Genomic DNA, 6,178 nt, shown 5'->3' on the forward strand with positions numbered 1-6,178 from the left:
GCAGGAGCACATCACCACTAACAAGCCTAGCAAACAAATGAGACCGTTGCAACACATTGATATCATTGAGAGTGCCCGGCATACCAAAAAAGCAATGCCAGCTCCATAAATCCTGGGATGCTACAACCTCTAGAACAATTGTTGCATCAGAGACTTGCCACAATACATTCCTTGCCATGCCTTGGGGCAATTTTTCTAAGTTCAATGCATATAATCAATGCTACCTAGCTTGCCAGGCCAACCTCTCCTCTGATTAGATGCCATCAATTTCTTTGTGTCATCTTCGTTGGGTGCCCGAAGATACTCAGGACCAAAGACACGGATGATCACTTTTGCAAATCTACGCACAGACTCAATTGTAGTATCTTCACCAATGCGAAGGTACTCATCGGCATAGTTAGCCGGGACGCCATATGCAATCACCCGCATAGCTGCGGAAATTTTTTGATATGCACTAAATCCCTTTAAGTCCGCACCATTTCTTCTTTGTGTGAAATACCGGCAATTTGCCTCGCAAGCTTGAACAGTTTTCAAAAAGAGGGATCGGTGCATTCGGTACCTTCTCCGGAAGAGGTGCGGTGGATATGTAGGATTCTCCGCAAAGTAGTCTTGCATCAACATCTCGTTCCTAAGATGAGATTTCGAGGAATGCAAAGACGCCCGACGGTCGATCCTTGTGTCCTCTTCCGGTTCTCGTCTTCGTGCTCCTTCATGGCAAGTGCCATGACTAATGTCTGCTGCCGAAAGTTCGCAAGCATGGTCTCAACATCCGAGTCGTCCGAATCGGACGAATCGGAGAGCAAGAACTTCTCGCACGGGCTCAACTCCATCTACATGCGTACCGGCGCGTCAATCAACTATACAGCTTGCAAAAATCACAAAAAACGGACTAACCGGTGGCGGGTGATCCCGGGCGGCGACGAGGGGGCGAGCTCGACGGCAGTCGATCCCCGACGGCGGCAGCGACGAGGGGCGGCTCTTCTCGCCGGATCCGGGGGGTCGGTGCAGCGGCTCGGTGCGGAAGGGTGCGGAGCGGCCCTGTGGCGCGATTCCGCCCATAGATATGGCCGGAATCGCCGACGGCGGACGGGCGGAAGTAAGGACGGTCGGCGGCGGAAGGAGGGGGAAAGGCACGCGGGCTGAAATGTCCCTCCCGCCAACTGCTTCTCCGTGATCCCGGGCACCGCAGCCGCGAGGGGGAAACCCGTGTTTCCCCGGGTTGGGTTGGGATTTTGCCATGCCCCTCAAAAAAATTTGCGGGCCGAGGCGGGATGCACGGTCTGATCGGGCAGGTTTTTCCGCCCCTGCCCGCATTTTGACGGTTATTATGCGGGTTGAAGGCGGGTGCGGGGTCTACTAGAGTTGCTCTAAGGCACTACCTGCATAACACCATGCATATGGCATTCCAAGATGTTTGGCCGACAACCTTAGAGCATCTCCAGCCGTTGGCCCCCTAGGCGGCGATTTTACATGGCCCCTGGGGGCGTGCCGGCGCTAAAATCGGCACGGGGGCGAGCGGGTTCCCAGCCGCTCGCACCAGGGTCGTCCCTAGACGCGTTTTATTTATTTTAAAAAAATTGAATTCAGCAAAGTTCAGCTAAAATTCGGTAAACTTGATATTTATATTAAACATGTTCGGTGTTTTACATAAATTATAAAAAAGCAATCTAAGGGGCGAAGAAGCCGATCAACGCGGCGAAGTCGCCGACGTCGCCGCCGTCCTCGGCGGCGGCGGCGGCCTTCTCCTTCTTGATCGCGCGGCCTCCCGTGCTGGACCCCTCCCCGACGGCTCCATGGCAGACAGACGGTGGCGGCGCGTCTTCGTCGTCGTCGCTGTCGTCGAGGACTACGATGCTTCCCTCGTCCCGACCACAGCGACGAGCTTTGAACCGCGCCAAGGCGACGCACTGGCGCTCCTTCTCCGCCTGCAGCCAGTCGCCGCGCGACCATTTGAGGACCGCCTCGTCGTCGAGCGCCTCCTCCTTGACGCCGCCGGCGAGCCTGGGCTCCGTCTTCACGACGGGGAGCCCTGGCTCTGTCTTCGGCTTGATGAGTCAGGGAGGGGCCGAGGACGAGGCGCGGCCGCCACCTTCGTTGATGATGATGCCGGCCGGGTAGGTGCGTCGGCCGAGCGGGGTCTCCGCTGCGGACTCGCCCTTTACGCCGAACACTGTCGGAGAACCAGAGGAGTGGGACGAGGAGTGGGAGGAGGAACGGGACGAGGACGACGAGCCGGAGACGAACCTCCTTGGCATCCATTGCCCGGCGCCGCGGCGGGGCAACGGAGCGGCGGCCAGGCCTCGAGGGTATGTGAGCGGCGGGTTGTTGCCGCCCTCGAGGTGCGCAAGAACCTCGCGGAGCATCTGGCCGGGGACGGAGCACCACAGGTGTCGCCACTCGTTGTTCCACCGGCCGCCCGCCACCACCGGTGCCCCGTGGGTGGAGGCGAGGCGTTGCACCTGACGGCGCTGGAAGTACGCCGCCCACGCCTCGTGGTTGTCGGCGGCGTACTGCGGGGAGGCGCGCTGCTCCTCGGTCAGCGACGACCGAAGGCGGTCGACCTCGCCGACGAAGTGATCGGGCCGCGCGACGACGTCCGACAGGGGGGTGAGGACGCCTCCGGCGCAGAGCCTCCATCTGGTCGGCCCAGCGCGCATGTCTGGAGGCGCCGGAATGTTCGCCTCGAATAGCAGGTACGCCTCCCACGTCTGCGGCGAGCGGCGGCCGAAGCCGTTGGCCGCCGCTCCGTCGCCGGGGAACCGCTCGCACATTGTCGTGGATGGGGCTGGGAGAGAGGAGAGGTTCGTCGGTGGCGAAGAGAGAGAGAGACAGAAAGGTTCGGCGGCGCTGGAGAGAGGCAAAGAGCACGACGTCTGTGACCAACAACGGGGGTGGGGCGACGCTTTTTATAGCCGTCGGGGAGGCGTGTGTACGCGAGGCGGGGAGTAGGCGGCGCTGCGCCGCCCGTGAAGAGCCGTCCCATGAGGAATCAATGGAAGGCTGACCGACGGCAGCCTTGGCATTGATTTCCCGCGGGAAACCGAGGCGTTCACGGGAGGACGAGGTGAGTGTCGCTGACTCGGCGGGCCCGCGGCTCTTTCGCGTCAAAACCGTTTCGCCCGGCGCCCCCGAGCGCCCTCCAGCGCGCCGGGTTCGGCCAGGGTCTGCCGGCGCCAATTTCGACCCGAGCCGGTGAAAATTGGACTTTTGAGAGCGCGACTGGACCGATTTTTATGCGTTGGCGTGAAAAAATCACCCTGAGGAGGGCGTGTTGGGGGCTCGGCTGGAGATGCTCTTACTCGCTGAAATTGCGTCAGCCATGCCGTCGTTCCCCATTCCATACGGCACTACCTGCTGCACAGCACCAACCGCCAATGGTGTAAGCTTATGTCCTCAAGAAGCTGAGTGTCAAAACTGAAGCACTAATGTTTGCTCAAATGAGTTGGCAGCAATGGCCCCTTCTATTGAACTGTAGATAATCAACAAGGAATTCATAACCAGATTTGTGTAGCACGATCTCCTTCTATTCGGAACCATAATTAGAGTTGGCCGGCCGTAGAGCATAAATCAAGCAGCTGCGCATTTGTTGAGGGAATCTCAAGCTCTTGGGTTGAGGGTAAGCATAGCTGACTCCTTTCCAAAATCTGGCCTCCGTGTCCGTGATTAACCACAGGTTCCACCAAATGGCACCATCTGGCATTTCTTTTAGCAATAGTTGTTGCAGCTTGTCATCTTCTGATGACCTTGAATAGACATGCCAATTCAACTCTGCATACGCCATGATCGTGGGGCAAAGTAATTGGTGTTTTCAACACCTTTGAGGAGCTCCTGGCGACTACGCATGTCCAGCTCCAGGAGTAGTAACAAGCTGCCGAAATGAATTATCACATAATCAGCAAGCTCGTCAGTCCGCACCACGTCCATAGTCACTAAACAGCACATCAGCAGAATCCCCGGCCAGCTCTAAGGAAAATGGCAAGCCACAACCATAAGTGAGCACATCAACCGGGTTTTCGTCCGGGTTTTCGTTAATTAATTAGGCAACTATCATCCCCTTAATTCATTGATGAGTCGAATCTTTTATCTCCGTTTAAAACAACCATAAGTGAACACATTACTAGCAATCTCATGTGTCACACCATCTTTCGGAGAAAGTTTAAACCAACACCATTTCTGTAGAATCTACACCCAACTCCAACAAAACTGATGATCCACTGAGGAGTGAGATCGAATTCCTCATTGCCATCCAATACACAAATGGTCTGGTGGGCACCACCACAACTTGTATCTGCGGCAGGCAATGTCTCTCCAGGATTCATAGGGGTTTGTATATACTGTTCCGTGTGGTGATACGATACAAAATTTTCTTTTTGTATATATAAACTTAAAATGCATGGGGTGTGCCTCCTTTTCAAAAATAAAAAATATATAAACATAACAAATATATATATTTGGAGGGCGGGAGCTCTACTGCGCGAGGAGGGATCACTCTTGGTTAGGGTGGATAGATTGACGATTGGAGTAGTTGGCATGTCACGTGTTGGCTCCTAGAGCCGTGGGTAATATGTAACGAATGCTCTATGCCATCTTGCCGTTGTCCATCACTGATCTCGTATTCTCGATACTGCCTCCGTCTCGGTGAATAAGTCATTCACGTAATTCTAAATCATAAAAACACAACAATGTAACAAGAAGCATAATAAAGACATAAAAATAGATTCCCTTTACTGGGCCACGAGGCATGTAGCGCTGGTGTGAGCAGAGTGCTCCCTATACCTCACAATCGGCAAGGTATAAGGCCAATCCAAACGGATGACCCCAAATAATCCGGCCGCGCCCGTTTGGAACTAAACAGACATAAATTGCGGCCCAACAGGCAGGAGCAAACAGACAAGCGCCCATTTTTTCTCCACAGCCAAACCATTTCCGGTCCAAATTTAAGCTACGTTTGCGTCGAAACAAACAGCATATGGACGGGTGGGACGCGCGCCCTTGTCCTCCCCTGGTCTGCCCGTCGGGGATACAACGCTCCCATTTCCCCCTCATTCCCCAAAACCCTCCCGCCCTCCCCTGAAGGAAATATGCCCTAAAAGCAATAATAAAGTTGTTATTTATATTTTCTTATATCATGATAAATGTTTATTATTCATGCTAGAATTGTATTAACCGGAAACTTGATACATGTGTGAATACATAGTCAAAACAAAGTGTCCCTAGTATGTCTCTACTTGACTAGCTCGTTAATCAAAGATGGTTAAGTTTCCTGACCATAGACATATGTTGTCATTTGATGAACGCGGGATCACATCATTAGAAGAATGATGTGATGGACAAGACACACCCGTTAGATTAGCATAATGATCGTTAAGTTTTATTGCTATTGCTTTCGTCATGACTTATACATATTCCTTTGACTATGAGATTATGCAACTCCCGAATACCGGAGGAACACCTTGTGTGCTATCAAACGTCACAACGAAACTGAGTGATTATGAAGATGCTCTACAGGTGTCTCCGAAGGTGTTTGTTGGGTTGGCATAGATTGAGATTAGATTTGTCACTCCGAGTAACGGAGAGGTATCTCTGGGCCCTCTCGGTAATGCACATCACGATAAGCCTTGCAAACAATGTGACTAATGAGTTAGTTGCGGGATGATGCATTACGGAACAAGTAAAGAGACTTGCCGGTAACGAGATTGAACTAGGTATGAAGATACCGACGATCGAATCTCGGGCAAGTAACATACCTATGACAAAGGGAATGACGTATGTTGTCATTGCGGTTTGACCGATAAAAATCTTCGTAGAATATGTAGGAACCAATATGAGCATCCAAGTTCCGATGTTGGTTATTGATCAGAGATGTGCCTCGGTCATGTCTACATAGTTCTCGAACCCATAGGGTCCGCACGCTTAACGTTTGATGACGATTTATATTATGAGTTATGTGTTTTGGTGACCGAAGATTGTTCGGAGTCCCAGATGAGATCACAGACATGACGAGGAGTCTCAAAATGGTCATGAGGTAAAGATTGATATTTGGACGATAGTATTCGGACGCCGGAATGGTTTCGGAGTGTTTCGAATATTTATCGGAGTACCGAGGGGTTACCGGAACCCCCCAGAGAAAGTAATGGGCCACCTGGGCCATAGGGGAGAGAGAGGGCAGCCCACAAGG

This window comes from Triticum aestivum, chromosome 7A (assembly GCF_018294505.1).
Source record: "Triticum aestivum cultivar Chinese Spring chromosome 7A, IWGSC CS RefSeq v2.1, whole genome shotgun sequence".
In the NCBI taxonomy this organism is placed as follows: Eukaryota; Viridiplantae; Streptophyta; class Magnoliopsida; order Poales; family Poaceae; genus Triticum; species Triticum aestivum.